Below are 26,679 nucleotides of genomic sequence, written 5' to 3'. Positions count from 1 at the left end.
GTACATAAGAGCAGTATTATAGTAGTTATATTCTTGTACATAAGAGCAGTATTATAGTAGTTATATTCTTGTACATAGGAGCAGTATTATAGTAGTTATATTCTTGCACATAGAGAGCAGTATTATAGTAGTTATATTCTTGCACATAGGAGCAGTATTATAGTAGTTATATTCTTGTACATAGGGGCAGTATTATAGTAGTTATATTCTTGCACATAGGAGCAGTATTATAGTAGTTATATTCTTATACAGAGGAGCAGTATTATAGTAGTTATATTCTTGTACATAGGGGCAGTATTATAGTAGTTATATTCTTGTACATAGGAGCAGTATTATAGTAGTTATATTCTTGTACATAAGAGCAGTATTATAGTAGTTATATTCTTGTACATAGGAGCAGTATTATAGTAGTTATATTCTTGCACATAGAGAGCAGTATTATAGTAGTTATATTCTTGCACATAGGAGCAGTATTATAGTAGTTATATTCTTGTACATAGGGGCAGTATTATAGTAGTTATATTCTTGCACATAGGAGCAGTATTATAGTAGTTATATTCTTGCACATAGGAGCAGTATTATAGTAGTTATATTCTTGTACATAGGGGCAGTATTATAGTAGTTATATTCTTGTACATAGAGAGCAGTATTATAGTAGTTATATTCTTGTACATAGGGGCAGTATTATAGTAGTTATATTCTTGTACATAGGAGCAGTATTATAGTAGATATATTCTTGTATATAGGAGCAGTATTATAGTAGTTATATTCTTGTACATAGGGGGCAGTATTATAGTAGTTATATTCTTGTACATAGGAGCAGTATTATAGTAGTTATATTCTTGTATATAGGAGCAGTATTATAGTAGTTATATTCTTGTACATAGGGGCAGTATTATAGTAGTTATATTCTTGTACATAGGGGCAGTATTATAGTAGTTATATTCTTGTACATAGGGAGCAGTATTATAGTAGTTATATTCTTGTACATAGGAGCAGTATTATAGTAGTTATATTCTTGCACATAGGAGCAGTATTATAGTAGTTATATTCTTGTACATAGGGAGCAGTATTATAGTAGTTATAATCTTGTACATAGGAGCAGTATTATAGTAGATATATTCTTGTATATAGGAGCAGTATTATAGTAGTTATATTCTTGTACATAGGGGGCAGTATTATAGTAGTTATATTCTTGTACATAGGAGCAGTATTATAGTAGTTATATTCTTGTATATAGGAGCAGTATTATAGTAGTTATATTCCTGTACATAGGAGCAGTATTAAAGTAGTTATATTCTTGTAAATAGGAGCAGTATTATAGTAGTTATATTCTTGTACATAGGAGCAGTATTATAGTAGTTATATTCTTGTACATAGGAGCAGTATTATAGTAGTTATATTCTTGTACATAGGGGCAGTATTATAGTAGTTATATTCTTGTACATAGGGAGCAGTATTATAGTAGTTATATTCTTGTACATAGGGGGCAGTATTATAGTAGTTATATTCTTGTACATAGGGGCAATATTATAGTAGTTATATTCTTGAACATAGGGGCAGTATTAGAGTAGTTATATTCTTGTACATAGAGGGCAGTATTATAGCGGTTATATTCTTGTACATAGGAGCAGTATTATAGCAGTTATATTCTTGTACATAGGAGCAGTATCATAGTAGTTATATTCTTGTACATAGGAGCAGTATTATAGCAGTTATATTCTTGTACATAGGGGCAGTATTATAGTAGTTATATTCTTGTACATAGGAGCAGTATTATAGTAGTTATATTCTTGTACATAGGGAGTAGTATTATAGTAGTTATATTCTTGTATATAGGATCAGTATTATAGTAGTTATATTCTTGTACATAGGGGCAGTATTATAGTAGTTATAGTCTTGTACATAGGAGCAGTATTATAGTGGTTATTATATTCTTGTACATAGGGACAGTATTATAGTAGTTATATTCTTGTACATAGGGGCAGTATTATAGTAGTTATTATCTTGTACATAGGAGCAGTATTATAGTAGTTATATTCTTGTACATAGAAGCAGTATTATAGTAGTTATATTCTTGTACATAGGGAGCAGTATTATATTAGTTATATTCTTGTACATAGCAGCAGTATTATAGTAGTTATATTCTTGAACATAGGGGCAGTATTATAGTAGTTATATTCTTGTACATAGAGGGCAGTATTATAGTAGTTATGTTCTTGTATATAAGAGCAGTATTATAGTAGTTATATTCTTGTACATAGGGGGTAGTATTATAGTAGTTATATTCTTGTACATAGGGGGCAGCATTATAGCAGTTATATTCTTATACATAGGGGGCAGTATTATAGTAATTATATTCTTGTACATAGGGACAGTATTATAGTAGTTATACTATTATACATAGGGGGCAGTATTATAGTAGTTATATTCTTGTACATAGAAGCAGTATTATAGTAGTTATATTCTTGTACATAGGAGCAGTATTATATTAGTTATATTCTTGTACATAGCAGCAGTATTATAGTAGTTATATTCTTGTACATAGGGGGCAGTATTATAGTAGTTATATTCTTGTATACAGAAGCAGTATTATAGTAGTTATATTCTTGTACATAGGGGCAGTATTATAGTAGTTATATTCTTGTACATAGAGGGCAGTATTATAGTAGTTATATTCTTGCATACAGAAGCAGTATTATAGTAGTTATATTCTTGTATATAGGAACAGTATTATAGTAGTTATATTCTTGTACATAGGGGCAGTATTATAGTAGTTATATTCTTGTACATAGGAGCAGTATTATAGTAGTTATATTCTTGTACATAGGGACAGTATTATAGTAGTTATATTCTTGTACATAGAAGGCAGTATTATAGTAGTTATATTCTTGTACATAGGGGGCAGTATTATAGTAGTTATATTCTTGTACATAGGAGCAGTATTATAGTAGTTATATTCTCATACATAGGGGGCAGTATTATAGCAGTTATATTCTTGTACATAGGAGGCAGTATTATAGTAGTTATATTCTTGCACATAGGAGCAGTATTATAGTAGTTATATTCTCATACATAGGGGGCAGTATTATAGTAGTTATATTCTTCTACATAGGAGGCAGTATTATAGTAGTCATATTCTTGTACATAGGGGGCAGTATTATAGTAGTTATATTCTTGTACATAGGCAGTATTATAGTAGTCATTCTTGTACATAGGGGGCAGTATTATAGTAGTTATATACTTGTATATAGGAGCGGTATTATAGTAGTTATATTCTTGTACATAGGGGGCAGTATTATAGTAGTTATATTCCTGTACATAGGAGCAGTATTATAGTAGTTATATTCTTGTACATAGGAGCAGTATTATAGTAGTTATATTCTTGTTCATAGGGGGCAGTATTATAGTAGTTATATTCTTGTACATAGGAGCAGTATTAGAGTAGTTATATTCTTGTACATAGGAGCAGTATTATAGTAGTTATATTCTTGTACATAAGGAGCAGTATTATAGTAGTTATATTCTTGTTCATAGGGGGCAGTATTATAGTAATTATATTCTTGTATATAGGAGCGGTATTATAGTAGTTATATTCTTGTACATAGGAGCAGTATTATAGTAGTTATATTCTTGTACATAGGAGCAGTATTATATTAGTTATATTCTTCTACATAGGAGCAGTATTATAGTAGTTATATTCTTGTACATGGGGGCAGTATTATAGTAGTTATATTCTTGTACATAGAAGCAGTATCATAGTAGTTATATTCTTGTACATAGAGGGCAGTATTACAGTAGTTATATTCTTGTACATAGGGGGCAGTATTATAGTAGTTATATTCTTGTACATAGAAGCAGTATTATAGTAGTTATATTCTTGCACTTGGAGCAGTATTATAGTAGTTATATTCTTGTACATAGGGGGCAGTATTATAGTAGTTATATTCTTGTACATAGGAGCAGTATTATAGTAGTTATATTGCTGTACATAGGAGCAGTATTATAGTAGTTATATTCTTGTACATAGGAGCAGTATTAGAGTAGTTATATTCTCGTACATAGGGGGCAGTATTATAGTAGTTATATTTTGTACATAGGAGGCAGTATTATAGTAGTCATATTCTTGTACATAGGGAGCAGTATTATAGTAGTTATAATCTTGTACATAGGAGGCAGTATTATAGTAGTCATATTCTTGTGCATTGGGGGCAGTATTATAAATAGGAGCAGTATTATAGTAGTTATATTCTTGTACATAGGGGGCAGTATTATAGTAGTTATATACTTGTATATAGGAGTGGTATTATAGTAGTTATATTCTTGTACATAGGGGCAGTATTATAGTAGTCATATTCTTGTACATAGGAGCAGTATTATTGTAGTTATATTCTTGTACATAGGAGCAGTATTAAAGTAGTCATATTCTTGTACATAGGAGCAGTATTATAGTAGTTATATTCTTGTTCATAGGGGACAGTATTATAGTAGTTATATTCTTGTATATAGGAGCGGTATTATAGTAGTTATATTCTTGTACATAGGGGGCAGTATTATAGTAGTTATATTCTTGTACATAGGAGCAGTATTATAGTAGTTATATTCTTGTACATAGGGGCAGTATTATAGTAGCTATATTCTTATACATAGGGGGCAGTATTACAGTAGTTATATTCTTATACATAGGGGGCAGTATTATAGTAGTTATATTCTTGTACATAGGGGCAGTATTATAGTAGTTATATTCTTGTACATAGAAGGCAGTATTATAGTAGTTATATTCTTGTACATAGGGGGCAGTATTATAGTAGTTATATTCTTGTACATAGGGGCAGTATTATAGTAGTTATATTCTTGTACATAGGAGCAGTATTATAGTAGTTATATTCTTGTACATAGGGGCAGTATTATAGTAGTTATATTCTTGTACATAGGGGCAGTATTATAGTAGTTATATTCTTGCACATAGGAGCAGTATTATAGTAGTTATATTCTTGTACATAGGGGGCAGTATTATAGTAGTTATAGTCTTGTACATAGGAGCACTATTATAGTAGTTATATTCTTGTACATAGGGGGCAGTATTATAGTAGTTATATTCTTATACATAGGGGGCAGTATTATAGTAGTTATATTCTTGTACATAGGGGGCAGTATTATAGTAGTTATATTCTTGTACATAGGGGCAGTATTATGGTAGTTATATTCTTGTATATAGGGGCAGTATTATAGTAGTTATATTCTTGTATATAGGGAGCAGTATTATAGTAGTTATATTCTTCTATATAGGGGCAGTATTATAGTAGTTATATTCTTGTATATAGGGGCAGTATTATAGTAGTTAGATTCTTGTACATAGGGGGCAGTATTATAGTTGTTATATTCTTGTACATGGGGCAGTATTATAGTAGTTATATTCTTGTACATAGGGGACAGTATTATAGTAGTTATATTCTTGTACATAGGGGGCAGTATTATAGTAGTTATATTCTTGTATATAGGGGCAGTATTATAGTAGTTATATTCTTGAACATAGGGGGCAGTATTATAGTAGTTATATTCTTGTATATAGGGGCAATATTATAGTAGCTATATTCTTGTACATAGAGGCAGTATTATAGTAGTTATATTCTTGTATATAGGGGCAGTATTATAGTAGTTATATTCTTGTACATAAGGGCAGTATTATAGTAGTTATATTCTTGTACATAGGGGGCAGTATTATTGTAGTTATATTCTTGAATATAGGGGGCAGTATTATTGTAGTTATATTCTTGTATATAGGGGCAGTATTATAGTAGTTATATTCTTGTACATAGGGGGCAGTATTATTGTAGTTATATTCTTGAATATATGGGGCAGTATTATTGTAGTTATATTCTTGTATATAGGGGCAGTATTATAGTAGTTATATTCTTGTACATAGGGGCAGTATTATAGTAGTTATATTCTTGTACATAGGGGCAGTATTATTGTAGTTATATTCTTGTATATATAGGGGGCAGTATTATTGTAGTTATATTCTTGTATATAGGGGCAGTATTATAGTAGTTATATTCTTGTATATAGGGGCAGTATTATAGTAGTTATATTCTTGTACATAGGAGCAGTATTATAGTAGTTATATTCTTGTACATAGGAGCAGTATTATTGTAGTTATATTCTTGAATATAGGGGGCAGTATTATTGTAGTTATATTCTTGTATATAGGGGCAGTATTATAGTAGTTATATTCTTGTACATAGGGGCAGTATTATAGTAGTTATATTCTTGTACATAGGGGGCAGTATTATTGTAGTTATATTCTTGAATATAGAGGGCAGTATTATTGTAGTTATATTCTTGTACATAGGAGCAGTATTATAGTAGTTATATTCTTGTACATAGGGGCAGTATTATAGTAGTTATATTCTTGTACATAGGGGGCAGTATTATTGTAGTTATATTCTTGTACATAGGGGCAGTATTATAGTAGTTATATTCTTGTACATAGGGGGCAGTATTATAGTAGTTATATTCTTGTACATAGGGGGCAGTATTATTGTAGTTATATTCTTGAATATAGAGGGCAGTATTATTGTAGTTATATTCTTGTATATAGGGGCAGTATTACACTGTAAGATCATCATGAACAATTGTCGCTAGGTAGGCTATTTCATGACAATCTTATAGTCTATACAGGCTGTCAATCACCCGGTTTATGAGTAAAACACTGCTTGGGTAAAATGATCTATTGTGCAGCACAAAAGATCATAGTTCTGGAAAGCACATTGTCCTGTGTAAACAAGACTCGCGCTGCTGGGAAGAATGGCAGCCTGTGAGCACTGAAGTGGTCTGTGTACACCAGCTTTTATACTACCGCCAATCAGTAAACTCATCATTGGTCTTTCATGGAAACAAACCTTCCGTCTTTCATTGTATATTTTTCTTTTCCCAGCGGATTGTGAAATAAATCTCTGTAAACAGCAGAACGTCTTTACTATAAAACACAAGGATGGTGGCGCGGCGTAATGTCACCGGGGCGCAGACAAAACATAGGAAAACTCGGAGCTCATTTAGATGTAGTTCTGAGCGCAGATAACAGTGTCCTAAAATAAAAATCTAATTAGCCCCATACATTGCTGATTGTTCTGTGATGTCGGTGATGTTTACGGAGGAGACGCTCTGCAGCGGAGATTGTCCTCATTTCTCAAGGACCTGACACGTTCTTAAGATGGGGGGGTGCAGGTACATTTTGTCTTTAGCTATAAAATACTACAATTTGTAGTAATGCTCAGTGCATCCTGTGTGTGAAGGGAACTTTACCCAATGCACTCTTAACGAGGGGTCATGTCTTTATAATATTCGATAAATCCACCGGGTCACTTTAAAACAGGTTTCCAGTTTTTTGTCATTAAAGGGTCATTACTATTTCGGACTTTCATAGTCCAGACAAGGATAACCCCGTTAAGGCACCGGCCGCAGGTGGTAGGTACTAATGGAAACCGACCACTCTGCTGCATTCACACATCTTATATTGGGACCACCTTTCTTGGGATGAGTGGTGAGATCCCCAAGGATGATATATTTATCGGTGATGAATGCATTTGGTTTGTAACCCAAGAGGAATTGCCACCAGGTAAAAAATGCTGCTCCTTCTGAGTATTTCTTTTTTTGTTTTGTCCAAATCTGACATACGGTTCTAAAGATATTGGCCTTTTTTATTTAGTGCTAATTCTTACAGGGGCGTGGCTTATAGAGTACCTGCACAGAGGAACCTAAAGGCCCGCCCCCGAGGAGCCATAAAAAATTATCACTGAGTAAAAAGGCTTATATCTATGGAACCGTATGGCCGATTTAAAAAAAATAAAAACTGGAATACTCAGGGGAGCGGTCAGAATTTAACAAGAAGAAAGCCTGGTCACTTTTTTAACCACTAAGCTTTATTCACATTCATCAGATAACTGGGTCAGTAGGCAGTATTGTTGTGTTCCTGAGCTTGGACCTGACCATACACTTATATACTCCCATGTTTTGTGCAATACCTCCAGGTTTTTTTTACTTTGCCCCCCCTACCCTTTTTCCCGATAACTTAATAAGCCTCATATGACAGACTCCATAGGAAATAGATTGATATGGTGTCATGGCGGATTGTATATATGGCCGGTTATGGTGCATAGACTTACAGTAGGAAGAGAACCGTGTCACTCCTCGGGTAGCTCACTCCACGTCTCTGGTTTAGTGCAGATAATCATTTGGGAGTGGAAGGGAAACAGGCAGCATGGAGGCTGGAGAGACAATAAAGAAGACAACATGGTGAGAAATAGCAGAAAAGCAGGTCACTGAGAACACAACCAACTGACTAAGCAAAGCTGGAAGATAATAAAAAAGGGGAATTAAACAAGTGAAAACGGTTCATTAATAATACTTCTAGGCTGAGATATTAAGGACTGACGATACGGGCCCAAAGCCTGAGCCTGCACTACTGAGACACTCTGCTGACAGCACACTGCCTTCTGTGTCCTGTCAGGGGCAGTGTATGGACCCTTTGCAGTCCAATAATGCAGGTCCATATGTGGTGCTGTGACAGAAGCTGCTTGCCGCTTTGCCGGTGGTAGTGGCCCCTGCACCTCTCGGGCCCCTTGCAGCAGATTAGCTTTCATCAGCAATGAAATGAAGCACCTGATGCACATTTTTCCCTTAATGGGGGAGTTGTCCAGGGTTCAGTAAACATGGCTGCTTTTCTGGTAATGGTCTGGACTGGTAATGCAGCTTGAACCCATTCACATCAAAGCAGCAATACCAGACACAACCTGTGGACTAGGGTGGCGCTGCTTCTTGAAGATATTTGTTTCATTCTGGACAAGCCCTTTATACGTCTTTGTTGGCAAATAATAGCCCCAATATCAATGACAGCCGAGTGCTAGGAGTCGGGGAGGAGACTGCAGATCTTCGGGAGCGGCGAGCGGGCAGAAGCCAGCCGGTATCAGGGGACAGCTGCTCAGACAGCATTGATTTCCCTGCTCTTTGTCTGAGTTTGGTTTCTGTCTCGCTCGGAGGTGCTCGCCGTCACTACGAGGATCATGAATCACGTCTCTGTTCACAAACAGAGCTGCAATTGTCTTACATCAGCCCGGACTCCACGTCTGATAATAGGAAGTCGTTTTCAGGTAGGGAACCTGTCCGCTCCCAGACCGGTGCAGAAAGACCCCCACGTAGACCACGCCAGTGATGTCACGTTACCTGCCAGGAAAAGCGCGTATAGCGTCACGGCAATGCCTAGAAGGCCTCACGTATGGTCTGTATGGTCCATGGATGCTAAACTGTGCCGCCACATGTCTCTGATGCTCCAAAAAATATGCCGCCATATATAGTACCGCCACGGCTTCATAAAATGTACAGCAATATACAGTACCAGCACTGCTTAATAAAACGTGCCGCTATATATAGTACTGCCACAGCTTCATAATATGTACAGCCATACACAGTACCACCATGGCTTCATAAAATGTGCCAATACATATAGTACCGCCACGGCTTCATAAAATGTGCCAATACATATAGTACCACCACGGCTTCATAAAATGTACAGCCATATACAGTACCTTCATAGCTTCATAAAATGTGCTGCCACATATAGTGCCGCCACATATAGTACCACCCCGGCTTCATACAATGTGCTGCCACTTATAGTACCACCACAGATTCATAAAATGTGCCACCACATATAGTACCACCACAGCTTCATAAAATGTGCCAATACATATAGTACCACCACGGCTTCATAAAATGTACAGCCATATACAGTACCTTCACAGCTTCATAAAATGTGCTGCCACATATAGTGCCGCCACATATAGTACCACCCCGGCTTCATACAATGTGCTGCCACTTATAGTACCACCACAGTTTCATAAAATGTGCCGCCACATATAGTACCACCATGGCTTCATACAATGTGCCGCCACATATAGTACCACCACGGCTTCATACAATGTGCCGCCACATATAGTACCACCACGGCTTCATACAATGTGCCGCCACATATAGTACCACCACGGCTTCATACAATGTGCCGCCACATATAGTACCACCATGGCTTCATACAATGTGCCGCCACATATAGTACCACCACAGCTTCATACAATGTGCCGCCACATATAGTACCACCAGGGCTTCATACAATGTGCCGCCACATATAGTACCACCACAGCTTCATACAATGTGCCGCCACATATAGTACCACCATGGCTTCATACAATGTGCCGCCACATATAGTACCACCACGGCTTCATACAATGTGCCGCCACATATAGTACCACCATGGCTTCATACAATGTGCCGCCACATATAGTACCACCACCGCTTCATACAATGTGCCGCCACATATAGTACCACCACGGCTTCATACAATGTGCCGCCACATATAGTACCACCACCGCTTCATAAAATGTGCCGCCACATATAGTACCACCACGGCTTCATACAATGTGCCGCCACATATAGTACCACCACGGCTTCATACAATGTGCCGCCACATATAGTACCACCACGGCTTCATACAATGTGCCGCCACATATAGTACCACCACAGCTTCATAAAATGTGCCGCCACATATAGTACCACCACGGCTTCATACAATGTGCCGCCACATATAGTACCACCACGGCTTCATACAATGTGCCGCCACATATAGTACCACCACGGCTTCATACAATGTGCCGCCACATATAGTACCACCACCGCTTCATAAAATGTGCTGCCACATATAGTACCACCACGGCTTCATACAATGTGCCGCCACATATAGTACCACCACAGTTTCATAAAATGTGCTGCCACATATAGTACCACCAAGGCTTCATACAATGTGCTGCCACATATAGTACCACCAAGGCTTCATACAATGTGCTGCCACATATAGTACCAACACGGCTTCATACAATGTGCCGCCACATATAGTACCACCATGGCTTCATACAATGCGCCGCCACATATAGTACCACCACGGCTTCATACAATGTGCTGCCACATATAGTACCACCACGGCTTCATACAATGTGCTGCCACATATAGTACCACCACGGCTTCATACAATGTGCTGCCACATATAGTACCACCACGGCTTCATACAATGTGCTGCCACATATAGTACCACCACGGCTTCATACAATGTGCCGCCACATATAGTACCACCACGGCTTCATACAATGTGCTGCCACATATAGTACCACCACGGCTTCATACAATGTGCCGCCACATATAGTACCACCACGGCTTCATACAATGTGCCGCCACATATAGTACCACCACGGCTTCATACAATGTGCTGCCACATATAGTACCACCACGGCTTCATACAATGTGCCGCCACATATAGTACCACCATGGCTTCATACAATGTGCCGCCACATATAGTACCACCACCGCTTAATACAATGCGCTGCCACATATAGTACCACCACGGCTTCATACAATGTGCCGCCACATATAGTACCACCACGGCTTCATACAATGTGCTGCCACATATAGTACCACCACGGCTTCATACAATGTGCCGCCACATATAGTACCACCACGGCTTCATACAATGTGCTGCCACATATAGTACCACCAAGGCTTCATACAATGTGCTGCCACATATAGTACCACCACGGCTTCATACAATGTGCCGCCACATATAGTACCACCAAGGCTTCATACAATGTGCCGCCACATATAGTACCACCAAGGCTTCATACAATGTGCTGCCACATATAGTACCACCAAGGCTTCATACAATGTGCCGCCACATATAGTACCACCACGGCTTCATACAATGTGCCGCCACATATAGTACCACCAAGGCTTCATACAATGTGCCGCCACATATAGTACCACCAAGGCTTCATACAATGTGCTGCCACATATAGTACCACCAGGGCTTCATACAATGTGCCGCCACATATAGTACCACCACAGCTTCATACAATGTGCCGCCACATATAGTACCACCATGGCTTCATACAATGTGCCGCCACATATAGTACCACCACGGCTTCATACAATGTGCCGCCACATATAGTACCACCATGGCTTCATACAATGTGCCGCCACATATAGTACCACCACCGCTTCATACAATGTGCCGCCACATATAGTACCACCACGGCTTCATACAATGTGCCGCCACATATAGTACCACCACCGCTTCATAAAATGTGCCGCCACATATAGTACCACCACGGCTTCATACAATGTGCCGCCACATATAGTACCACCACGGCTTCATACAATGTGCCGCCACATATAGTACCACCACGGCTTCATACAATGTGCCGCCACATATAGTACCACCACAGCTTCATAAAATGTGCCGCCACATATAGTACCACCACGGCTTCATACAATGTGCCGCCACATATAGTACCACCACGGCTTCATACAATGTGCCGCCACATATAGTACCACCACGGCTTCATACAATGTGCCGCCACATATAGTACCACCAAGGCTTCATACAATGTGCCGCCACATATAGTACCACCACGGCTTCATACAATGTGCTGCCACATATAGTACCACCACGGCTTCATACAATGTGCCGCCACATATAGTACCACCAAGGCTTCATACAATGTGCCGCCACATATAGTACCACCACGGCTTCATACAATGTGCTGCCACATATAGTACCACCATGGCTTCATACAATGTGCTGCCACATATAGTACCACCACCGCTTCATACAATGTGCCGCCACATATAGTACCACCACGGCTTCATACAATGTGCCGCCATATATAGTACCACCACGGCTTCATACAATGTGACGCCACATATAGTACCACCACGGCTTCATACAATGTGCCGCCACATATAGTACCACCAAGGCTTCATACAATGTGCTGCCACATATAGTACCACCACGGCTTCATACAATGTGCCGCCACATATAGTACCACCACGGCTTCATACAATGTGCCGCCACATATAGTACCAACACTGCTTCATACAATGTGCCGCCACATATAGTACCACCACGGCTTCATACAATGTGCCACCACATATAGTACCACCAAGGCTTCATACAATGTGCCGCCACATATAGTACCAACACGGCTTCATACAATGTGCCGCCACATATAGTACCATCACTGCTTCATACAATGTGCCGCCACATATAGTACCACCACGGCTTCATACAATGTGCCGCCACATATAGTACCACCACGGCTTCATACAATGTGCCACTATATACTGTACCTCCATGACTTCATAAAATGCACAGCCAAATATGTGTTACTACATACTGTACCGCCACAGCTTTATAAAATGTGCAGCCATATACAACACCCTCACGGCTGCATAAAACATGCCACCATGTACCGACAGGAGCTTCATACAGTGTGCTGCGCTATAATGTTTTCATACATAGCAATACATGTAAGTGTCAGGTAGCTGTGCAATGTAATCATGTCTGACATGATTGCAACAGAAACTGGCGCCTTTATTCCTGCACAGAGCGCTGTATGGCGGGTTTACTTGTGTTTACACCATCTTCATACTCTGCGTTTGCGGCAATGACCAGGAATACGCTTGAGAGCGGCCACAGGCGGTCCGCAGTGGGGTCTCCACGTGCATCCTGAGCTTCATGCTTTCTTGTGGTGGCCCTCACAATAGTTTATGCCCAAGTGTACGGGCCAAAGGGAGGCCGAGGATGGCTTCCGTCTTGGAGGACTATGGCGGCAGTAGACGCCAGCGCTTGTTCCAGCGCACACGCTCACTTGCGCAGCCTAATGGCAGAAATGAATACGTTTTCTTGCAACCACCAATCCTGTTGGCGTAAGGAACAGGGGCCAAATTTTCAGGAGGACTGAAGTGATATTTCTGTTAGGTGACCTGACGGCGGGTGCAGCTCCGGAGAACGACTGCGACCGGCCGATTTCTATGTAGATAATTGGCTCTAATTAGATGTGAGCACCAACTGTCCCCAAATCCTCGGAGCGCAGGTTGTTTGTTCGGAACAAATGACTTATTTAGATGTTCTAGAACATGAGACAATGATGTGACGAGGCACAAGCCCGACACAATCACTCATTAAGGATGGGAAGGATGGATTTGGTTTTGATGGAGGGAGAAAGGGAACATACAAAGTATAGCAGGAGCCAAGTGTAGGAGTTGGAGAAGAGGGGGCGGCAGCGCTGGATCAGGACACTTTTATTATACAAATTTATTAAATTTCATAAATAACAGATTTCACAATGTAAAAAATATTCAAAAACTCTTTGTCTGACCTAAATTGGTAAAAGGAGAATTGTGTTAACAAGAGCCGAACACTGAGCCCCATAAACGTAGAGTGGATCTGTAGATACAGAAGAGCCTCTGAATAGCTGACTTTATCCTGTACTGGTTTACATCCTGTATTTTACTCCAGAGCTGCACTCACTATTCTGCTGGTGCAGTCACTGTGTACATACATTACATTACTGATCCTGAGTTACATCCTGTATTCTACTCCAGAGCTGCACTCACTATTCTGCTGGTGCACTCACTGTGTACATACATTACATTACTGATCCTGAGTTACCTCCTGTATTTTACTCCAGAGCTGCACTCACTATTCTGCTGGTGAAGTCACTGTGTACATACATTACATTACTGATCCTGAGTTACATCCTGTATTTTACTCCAGAGCTGCACTCACTATTCTGCTGGTGCAGTCACTGTGTACATACATTACATTACTGATCCTGAGTTACATCCTGTATTCTACTCCAGAGCTGCACTCACTATTCTGCTGGTGCAGTCACTGTGTACATACATTACATTACTGATCCTGAGTTACATCCTGTATTATACTCCAGAGCTGCACTCACTATTCTGCTGGTGAAGTCACTGTGTACATACATTACATTACTGATCCTGAGTTACCTCCTGTATTATCCTCCAGAGCTGCACTCACTCTTCTGCTGGTGCAGTCACTGTGTACATACATTACTGATCCTGTACTGATCCTGAGTTACATCCTGTATTATACCCCAGAGCTGTACTCACTATTCTGCTGGTGCAGTCACTGTGTACATACATTACATTACTGATCCTGAGTTACATCCTGTATTATACCCCAGAGCTGCACTCACTATTCTGCTGGTGGAGTCACTGTGTACATACATTACATTACTGATCCTGAGTTACATCCTGTATTATACTCCAGAGCTGCACTCACTATTCTGCTGGTGCAGTCACTGTGTACATACATTACATTACTGATCCTGAGTTACTTCCTGTATTATACCCCAGAGCTGCACTCACTATTCTGCTGGTGCAGTCACTGTGTACATACATTACATTACTGATCCTGAGTTACATCCTGTATTATACTCCAGAGCTGCACTCACTATTCTGCTGGTGCAGTCACTGTGTACATACATTACATTACTGATCCTGAGTTACATCCTGTATTCTACTCCAGAGCTGCACTTACTATTCTGCTGGTGCAGTCACTGTGTACATACATTACATTACTGATCCTGAGTTACATCATGTATTATACTCCAGAGCTGCACTCACTATTCTGCTGGTGGAGTCACTGTGTACATACATTACATTACTGATCCTGAGTTACATCCTGTATTATACTCCAGAGCTGCACTCACTATTCTGCTGGTGAAGTCACTGTGTACATACATTACATTACTGATCCTGAGTTATCTCCTGTATTATCCTCCAGAGCTGCACTCACTCTTCTGCTGGTGCAGTCACTGTGTACATACATTACATTACTGATCCTGTACTGATCCTGAGTTACATCCTGTATTATACCCCAGAGCTGTACTCACTATTCTGCTGGTGCAGTCACTGTGTACATACATTACATTACTGATCCTGAGTTACATCCTGTATTATACCCCAGAGCTGCACTCACTATTCTGCTGGTGGAGTCACTGTGTACATACATTACATTACTGATCCTGAGTTACATCCTGTATTATACTCCAGAGCTGCACTCACTATTCTGCTGGTGCAGTCACTGTGTACATACATTACATTACTGATCCTGAGTTACATCCTGTATTATACTCCAGAGCTGCACTCACTATTCTGCTGGTGCAGTCACTGTGTACATACATTACATTACTGATCCAGAGTTACATCCTGTATTATACTCCAGAGCTGCACTCACTATTCTGCTGGTGCAGTCACTGTGTACATACATTACATTACTGATCCTGAGTTACATCCTGTATTATACTCCAGAGCTGCACTCACTATTCTGCTGCTGCAGTCACTGTGTACAGACATTACATTACTGATCCTGAGTTACATCCTGTATTATACTCCAGAGCTGCACTCACTATTCTGCTGGTGCAGTCACTGTGTACATACATTACATTACTGATCCTGAGTTACTTCCTGTATTATACCCCAGAGCTGCACTCACTATTCTGCTGGTGCAGTCACTGTGTACATACATTACATTACTGATCCTGAGTTACATCCTGTATTATACTCCAGAGCTGCACTCACTATTCTGCTGGTGCAGTCACTGTGTACATACATTACATTACTGATCCTGAGTTACATCCTGTATTATACTCCAGAGCTACACTCACTATTCTGCTGGTGCAGTCACTGTGTACAATCATTACATTACTGATTCTGAGTTACATCCTGTATTATACTCCAGAGCTGCGCTCACTATTCTGCTGGTGCAGTCACAGTGTACAATCATTACATTACTGATCCTGAGTTACATCCTGTATTATACTCCAGAGCTGCACTCACTATTCTGCTGGTGCAGTCACTGTGTACATACATTACATTACAGATCCTGAGTTACATCCTGTATTATACTCCAGAGCTGCACTCACTATTCTGCTGGTGCAGTCACTGTGTACATACATTACATTACTGATCCTGAGTTACTTCCTGTATTATACCCCAGAGCTGCACTCACTATTCTGCTGGTGCACTCACTGTGTAAATACATTACATCACTGATCCTGAGTTACATCCTGTATTATACTCCAGAGCTGCACTCACTATTCTGCTGGTGCAGTCACTGTGTACATACATTACATTACTGATCCTGAGTTACATCCTGTATTATACTCCAGAGCTGCACTCACTATTCTGCTGGTGCAGTCACTGTGTAAAAACATTACATCACTGATCCTGAGTTACATCCTGTATTATACTCCAGAGCTGCACTCACTATTCTGCTGGTGCAGTCACTGTGTACATACATTACATTACTGATCCTGAGTTACATCCTGTATTATACTCCAGAGCTGCACTCACTATTCTGCTGGTGCAGTCACTGTGTAAGTACATTACATCACTGATCCTGAGTTACATCCTGTATTACACTCCAGAGGTGCACTCAATATTCTGCTAGTGCAGTCACTGTGTTCATACATTACATTACTGATCCTGTACTGATCCTGAGTTACATCCTGTATTACACTCCAGAGCTGCACTCACTATTCTGCTGGTGCAGTCACTGTGCTCATACGTTACATTACTGATCCTGAGTTACATCCTGTATTATACTCCAGAGCTGCACTCACTATTCTGCTGGTGCAGTCACTGTGTACATACATTACATTACTGATCCTGAGTTACATCCTGTATTATACTCCAGAGCAGCACTCACTATACGGCTGGTGCAGTCACTGTGTACATACATTACATTACTGATCCTGAGTTACATCCTGTATTATACTCCAGAGCTGCACTCACTATTCTGCTGGTGCAGTCACTGTGTACATACATTACATTACTGATCCTGAGTTACATCCTGTATTATACTCCAGAGCTACACTCACTATTCTGCTGGTGCAGTCACTGTGTACAATCATTACATTACTGATTCTGAGTTACATCCTGTATTATACTCCAGAGCTGCGCTCACTATTCTGCTGGTGCAGTCACAGTGTACAATCATTACATTACTGATCCTGAGTTACATCCTGTATTATACTCCAGAGCTGCACTCACTATTCTGCTGGTGCAGTCACTGTGTACATACATTACATTACAGATCCTGAGTTACATCCTGTATTATACTCCAGAGCTGCACTCACTATTCTGCTGGTGCAGTCACTGTGTACATACATTACATTACTGATCCTGAGTTACTTCCTGTATTATACCCCAGAGCTGCACTCACTATTCTGCTGGTGCACTCACTGTGTAAATACATTACATCACTGATCCTGAGTTACATCCTGTATTATACTCCAGAGCTGCACTCACTATTCTGCTGGTGCAGTCACTGTGTACATACATTACATTACTGATCCTGAGTTACATCCTGTATTATACTCCAGAGCTGCACTCACTATTCTGCTGGTGCAGTCACTGTGTAAAAACATTACATCACTGATCCTGAGTTACATCCTGTATTATACTCCAGAGCTGCACTCACTATTCTGCTGGTGCAGTCACTGTGTACATACATTACATTACTGATCCTGAGTTACATCCTGTATTATACTCCAGAGCTGCACTCACTATTCTGCTGGTGCAGTCACTGTGTAAGTACATTACATCACTGATCCTGAGTTACATCCTGTATTACACTCCAGAGGTGCACTCAATATTCTGCTAGTGCAGTCACTGTGTTCATACATTACATTACTGATCCTGTACTGATCCTGAGTTACATCCTGTATTACACTCCAGAGCTGCACTCACTATTCTGCTGGTGCAGTCACTGTGCTCATACGTTACATTACTGATCCTGAGTTACATCCTGTATTATACTCCAGAGCTGCACTCACTATTCTGCTGGTGCAGTCACTGTGTACATACATTACATTACTGATCCTGAGTTACATCCTGTATTATACTCCAGAGCAGCACTCACTATTCGGCTGGTGCAGTCACTGTGTACATACATTACATTACTGATCCTGAGTTACATCCTGTATTATACTCCAGAGCTGCACTCACTATTCTGCTGGTGCAGTCACTGTGTACATACATTACTGATCCTGAGTTACCTCCTGTATTGTTCTCCAGAGCCGCACTCACTATTTTGCTGGTGCAGTCACTCTGTTCATACCTTACATTACTGATCCTGAGTTACATCCTGTATTATACTCCAGAGCTGCACTCACTATTCTGCTGGTGCAGTCACTGTGTACATACATTACATTACTGATCCTGAGTTATATCCTGTATTCTACTCCAGAGCTGCACTCACTATTCTGCTGGTGCAGTCTCTGTGCGCATACATTACATTACTGATCCTGTACTGATCTTGAGTTACATCCTGTATTATACTCCAGAGCTGCACTCACTATTCTGCTGGTGCAGTCACTGTGTTCATACCTTACATTACTGATCCTGAGTTACATCCTGTATTATACTCCAGAGCTGCACTCACTATTCTGCTGGTGCAGTCACTGTGTTCATACATTACATTACTGATCCTGAGTTACATCCTGTATTATACTCCAGAGCTGCACTCACTATTCTGCTGCTGCAGTCACTGTGTACATACATTACATTACTGATCCTGAGTTACATCCTGTATTATACTCCAGAGCTGCACTCACTATTCTGCTGGTGCAGTCACTGTGTGCATACATTACATTACTGATCCTGAGTTACATCCTGTATTATACTCCAGAGCTGCACTCACTATTCTGCTGGTGCAGTCACTGTGCGCATACATTACATTACTGATCCTGTACTGATCCTGAGTTACATCCTGTATTATACCCCAGAGCTGCACTCACTATTCTGCTGGTGCAGTCACTGTGTACATACATTACATTACTGATCCTGAGTTACCTCCTGTATTATTCTCCAGAGCTGCACTCACTATTCTGCTGGAGCAGTCACTGTGTACATACATTACATTACTGATCCTGTACTGATCCTGAGTTACATCCTGTATTATACTCCAGAGCTGCACTCACTATTCCGCTGGTGCAGTCACTGTGTACATACATTATATTACTGATCCTGAGTTACCTCCTGTATTGTTCTCCAGAGCCGCACTCACTATTTTGCTGGTGCAGTCACTGTGTTCATACCTTACATTACTGATCCTGAGTTACATCCTGTATTATACTCCAGAGCTGCACTCACTATTCTGCTGGTGCAGTCACTGTGTTCATACATTACATTACTGATCCTGAGTTACATCCAGTACTATACTCCAGAGCTGCACTCACTATTCTGCTGGTGCAGTCACTGTGTTCATACATTACATTACTGATCCTGAGTTGCATCCTGTATTACACTCCAGAGCTGCACTCACTATTCTGCTAGTGCAGTCACTGTGTTCATACATTACATTACTGATCCTGAGTTACCTCCTGTATTATACTCCAGAGATGCACTCACTATTCTGCTGGTGCAGTCACTGTGTATATACATTACATTACTGATCCTGAGTTACCTCCTGTATTATACCCCAGAGCTGCACTCACTATTCTGCTGGTGCAGTCACTGTGTTAATACATTACATTACTGATCCTGAGTTACATCCTGTATTACACTCCAGAGCTGCACTCACTATTCTGCTAGTGCAGTCACTGTGTTCATACATTACATTACTGATCCTGTACTGATCCTGAGCTACATCCTGTATTACACTCCAGAGCTGCACTCACTATTCTGCTAGTGCAGTCACTGTGTTCATACATTACATTACTGATCCTGAGTTACATCCTGTATTATACTCCAGAGCTGCACTCACTATTCTGCTGGTGCAGTCACTGTGTACATACATTACATTACTGATCCTGAGTTACTTCCTGTATTATACCCCAGAGCTGCACTCACTATTGTGCTGGTGCAGTCACTGTGTAAATACATTACATCACTGATCCTGAGTTACATCCTGTATTATACTCCAGAGCTGCACTCACTATTCTGCTGGTGCAGTCACTGTGTACATACATTACATTACTGATCCTGAGTTACATCCTGTATTATACTCCAGAGCTGCACTCACTATTCTGCTAGTGCAGTCACTGTGTAAACACATTACATTACTGATCCTGAGTTACATCCTGTATTATACTCCAGAGCTGCACTCACTATTCTGCTGGTGCAGTCACTGTGTACATACATTACATTACTGATCCTGAGTTACATCCTGTATTATACTCCAGAGCTGCACTCACTATTCTGCTGGTGCAGTCACTGTGTACATACATTACATTACTGATCCTGATTTACATCCTGTATTATACTCCAGAGCTGCACTCACTATTCTGCTGGTGCAGTCACTGTGTAAATACATTACATCACTGATCCTGAGTTACATCCTGTATTACACTCCAGAGCTGCACTCACTATTCTGCTGGTGCAGTCACTGTGTACATACATTACATTACTGATCCTGTACTCATCCTGAGTTACATCCTGTATTATACTCCAGAGCAGCACTCACTATTCGGCTGGTGCAGTCACTGTGTACATACATTATATTACTGATCCTGAGTTACCTCCTGTATTGTTCTCCAGAGCCGCACTCACTATTTTGCTGGTGCAGTCACTGTGTTCATACCTTACATTACTGATCCTGAGTTACATCCTGTATTATACTCCAGAGCTGCACTCACTATTCTGCTGGTGCAGTCACTGTGTACATACATTACATTACTGATCCTGAGTTACATCCTGTATTATACTCGAGAGCTGCACTCACTATTCTGCTGGTGCAGTCACTGTGTGCATACATTACATTACTGATCCTGAGTTATATCCTGTATTCTACTCCAGAGCTGCACTCACTATTCTGCTGGTGCAGTCACTGTGTTCATACCTTACATTACTGATCCTGTACTGATCTTGAGTTACATCCTGTATTATACTCCAGAGCTGCACTCACTATTCTGCTGGTGCAGTCACTGTGTTCATACCTTACATTACTGATCCTGAGTTACATCCTGTATTATACTCCAGAGCTGCACTCACTATTCTGCTGGTGCAGTCACTGTGTTCATACATTACATTACTGATCCTGAATTACATCCTGTATTATACTTCAGAGCTGCACTCACTATTCTGCTGGTGCAGTCACTGTGTACATACATTACATTACTGATCCTGAGTTACATCCTGTATTATACCCCAGAGCTGCACTCACTATTCTGCTGGTGCAGTCACTGTGTACATACATTACATTACTGATCCTGAGTTACCTCCTGTATTATTCTCCAGAGCTGCACTCACTATTCTGCTGGAGCAGTCACTGTGTACATACATTACATTACTGATCCTGTACTGATCCTGAGTTACATCCTGTATTATACTCCAGAGCTGCACTCACTATTCCGCTGGTGCAATCACTGTGTACATACATTATATTACTGATCCTGAGTTACCTCCTGTATTGTTCTCCAGAGCCGCACTCACTATTTTGCTGGTGCAGTCACTGTGTTCATACCTTACATTACTGATCCTGAGTTAAATCCTGTATTATACTCCAGAGCTGCACTCACTATTCTGCTGGTGCAGTCACTGTGTTCATACATTACATTACTGATCCTGAGTTACATCCAGTACTATACTCCAGAGCTGCACTCACTATTCTGCTGGTGCAGTCACTGTGTTCATACATTACATTACTGATCCTGAGTTGCATCCTGTATTACACTCCAGAGCTGCACTCACTATTCTGCTAGTGCAGTCACTGTGTTCATACATTACATTACTGATCCTGAGTTACCTCCTGTATTATACTCCAGAGCTGCACTCACTATTCTGCTGGTGCAGTCACTGTGTATATACATTACATTACTGATCCTGAGTTACCTCCTGTATTATATCCCAGAGCTGCACTCACTATTCTGCTGGTGCAGTCACTGTGTTCATACATTACATTACTGATCCTGAGTTACATCCTGTATTACACTCCAGAGCTGCACTCACTATTCTGCTAGTGCAGTCACTGTGTTCATACATTACATTACTGATCCTGTACTGATCCTGAGTTACATCCTGTATTACACTCCAGAGCTGCACTCACTATTCTGCTAGTGCAGTCACTGTGTTCATACATTACATTACTGATCCTGAGTTACATCCTGTATTATACTCCAGAGCTGCACTCACTATTCTGCTGCTGCAGTCACTGTGTACATACATTACATTACTCATCCTGAGTTACATCCTGTATTATACTCCAGAGCTGCACTCACTATTCTGCTGGTGCAGTCACTGTGTACATACATTACATTACTGATCCTGAGTTACATCCTGTATTATACTCCAGAGCTGCACTCACTATTCTGCTGGTGCAGTCACTGTGTACATACATTACATTACTCATCCTGAGTTACATCCTGTATTATACTCCAGAGCTGCACTCACTATTCTGCTGGTGCAGTCACTGTGTACATACATTACATTACTGATCCTGAGTTACATCCTGTATTATACTCCAGAGCTGCACTCACTATTCTGCTGGTGCAGTCACTGTGTATATACATTACATTACTGATCCTGAGTTACATCCTGTATTATACTCCAGAGCTGCACTCACTATTCTGCTGCTGCAGTCACTGTGTACATACATTACATTACTGATCCTGCGTTACATCCTGTATTATACTCCAGAGCTGCACTCACTATTTTGCTGGTGCAGTCACTGTGTGCATACATTACATTACTGATCCTGAGTTACATCCTGTATTATTCTCCAGAGCTGCACTCACTATTCTGCTGGTGCAGTCACTGTGCGCATACATTACATTACTGATCCTGTACTGATCCTGAGTTACATCCTGTATTATACCCCAGAGCTGCACTCACTATTCTGCTGGTGCAGTCACTGTGTACATACATTACATTACTGATCCTGAGTTACCTCCTGTATTATTCTCCAGAGCTGCACTCACTATTCTGTTGGAGCAGTCACTGTGTACATACATTACATTCCTGATCCTGTACTGATCCTGAGTTACATCCTGTATTATACTCCAGAGCTGCACTCACTATTCCGCTGGTGCAGTCACTGTGTACATACATTATATTACTGATGCTGAGTTACCTCCTGTATTGTTCTCCAGAGCCGCACTCACTATTCTGCTGGTGCAGTCACTGTGTTCATACCTTACATTACTGATCCTGAGTTACATCCTGTATTATACTCCAGAGCTGCACTCACTATTCTGCTGGTGCAGTCACTGTGTTCATACATTACATTACTGATCCTGAGTTACATCCAGTACTATACTCCAGAGCTGCACTCACTATTCTGCTGGTGCAGTCACTGTGTTCATACATTACATTACTGATCCTGAGTTGCATCCTGTATTACACTCCAGAGCTGCACTCACTATTCTGCTAGTGCAGTCACTGTGTTCATACATTACATTACTGATCCTGAGTTACCTCCTGTATTATACTCCAGAGATGCACTCACTATTCTGCTGGTGCAGTCACTGTGTATATACATTACATTACTGATCCTGAGTTACATCCTGTATTATACCCCAGAGCTGCACTCACTATTCTGCTGGTGCAGTCACTGTGTTCATACATTACATTACTGATCCTGAGTTGCATCCTGTATTACACTCCAGAGCTGCACTCACTATTCTGCTAGTGCAGTCACTGTGTTCATACATTACATTACTGATCCTGAGTTACCTCCTGTATTATACTCCAGAGATGCACTCACTATTCTGCTGGTGCAGTCACTGTGTATATACATTACATTACTGATCCTGAGTTACATCCTGTATTATACCCCAGAGCTGCACTCACTATTCTGCTGGTGCAGTCACTGTGTTCATACATTACATTACTGATCCTGAGTTACATCCTGTATTACACTCCAGAGCTGCACTCACTATTCTGCTAGTGCAGTCACTGTGTTCATACATTACATTACTGATCCTGTACTGATCCTGAGTTACATCCTGTATTACACTCCAGAGCTGCACTCACTATTCTGCTAGTGCAGTCACTGTGTTCATACATTACATTACTGATCCTGAGTTACATCCTGTATTATACTCCAGAGCTGCACTCACTATTCTGCTGCTGCAGTCACTGTGTACATACATTACATTACTGATCCTGAGTTACATCCTGTATTATACTCCAGAGCTGCACTCACTATTTTGCTGGTGCAGTCACTGTGTACATACATTACATTACTGATCCTGAGTTACATCCTGTATTATACTCCAGAGCTGCACTCACTATTCTGCTGGTGCAGTCACTGTGTACATACATTACATTACTGATCCTGAGTTACATCCTGTATTATACTCCAGAGCAGCACTCACTATTAGGCTGGTGCAGTCACTGTGTACATACATTACATTACTGATCCTGTACTGCTCCTGAGTTACCTCCTGTATTATACTCCAGAGCTGCACTCACTATTCTGCTGGTGCAGTCACTGTGTACATACATTACATTACTGATCCTGAGTTACCTCCTGTATTATACCCCAGAGCTGCACTCACTATTCTGCTGGTGCAGTCACTGTGTACATACATTACATTACTGATCCTGAGTTACATCCTGTATTATACTCCAGAGCTGCACTCACTATTCTGCTGGTGCAGTTACTGTGTACATACATTACATTACTGATCCTGAGTTACATCCTGTATTATACTCCAGAGCTGCACTCACTATTCTGCTGGTGCAGTCACTGTGTACATACATTACATTACTGATCCTGAGTTACCTCTTGTATTATACTCCAGAGCTGCACTCACTATTCTGCTAGTGCAGTCAGTGTGTACATACATTACATTACTGATCCTGAGTTACCTCCTGTATTATACTCCAGAGCTGCACTCACTATTCTGCTGGTGCAGTCACTGTGTACATACATTACATTACTGATCCTGAGTTACATCCTGTATTTTACTCCAGAGCTGCACTCACTATTCTGCTGGTGCAGTCACTGTGTACATACATTACATTACTGATCCTGAGTTACATCCTGTATTCTACTCCAGAGCTGCACTCACTATTCTGCTGGTGCACTCACTGTGTACATACATTACATTACTGATCCTGAGTTACATCCTGTATTATACTCCAGAGCTGCACTCACTATTCTGCTGGTGGAGTCACTGTGTACATACATTACATTACTGATCCTGAGTTACATCCTGTATTATACTCCAGAGCTGCACTCACTATTCTGCTGGTGAAGTCACTGTGTACATACATTACATTACTGATCCTGAGTTACCTCCTGTATTTTACTCCAGAGCTGCACTCACTATTCTGCTGGTGAAGTCACTGTGTACATACATTACATTACTGATCCTGAGTTACATCCTGTATTTTACTCCAGAGCTGCACTCACTATTCTGCTGGTGCAGTCACTGTGTACATACATTACATTACTGATCCTGAGTTACATCCTGTATTCTACTGCAGAGCTGCACTCACTATTCTGCTGGTGCAGTCACTGTGTACATACATTACATTACTGATCCTGAGTTACATCCTGTATTATACTCCAGAGCTGCACTCACTATTCTGCTGGTGGAGTCACTGTGTACATACATTACATTACTGATCCTGAGTTACATCCTGTATTATACTCCAGAGCTGCACTCACTATTCTGCTGGTGAAGTCACTGTGTACATACATTACATTACTGATCCTGAGTTACCTCCTGTATTATCCTCCAGAGCTGCACTCACTCTTCTGCTGGTGCAGTCACTGTGTACATACATTACATTACTGATCCTGTACTGATCCTGAGTTAC

The 26,679-nt window shown here is 40.6% G+C and overlaps 1 protein-coding gene across 15 annotated transcripts in view; it reads right to left on the bottom strand.

Annotated features, from left to right (window-relative positions):
- Nucleotides 1-26,679, bottom strand: part of ZBTB20 (zinc finger and BTB domain containing 20) — a 1,152,793-nt gene that overhangs the window by 32,787 nt on the left and 1,093,327 nt on the right. For 14 of the 15 annotated variants that reach the window (XM_073668598.1, XM_073668593.1, XM_073668607.1 and 11 more), the window contains one exon: nt 8,166-8,267. The gene's annotated coding sequence lies outside the window, so the exon portion shown is untranslated. Of the gene's footprint in view, nt 1-8,164; nt 8,268-26,679 lie in introns of those variants that run through there. The other variant, XR_012305514.1, reaches the window with a different exon arrangement.

This window comes from Phyllobates terribilis, unplaced genomic scaffold (genome assembly GCF_046119375.1).
Source record: "Phyllobates terribilis strain yellow unplaced genomic scaffold, ASM4611937v1 Scaffold_2__4_contigs__length_985480577, whole genome shotgun sequence".
Taxonomy (NCBI): Eukaryota; Metazoa; Chordata; class Amphibia; order Anura; family Dendrobatidae; genus Phyllobates; species Phyllobates terribilis.
The sequence above is the reverse complement of the archived record's forward strand: the minus strand, read 5'-3'. Positions and strand labels throughout refer to the sequence as shown.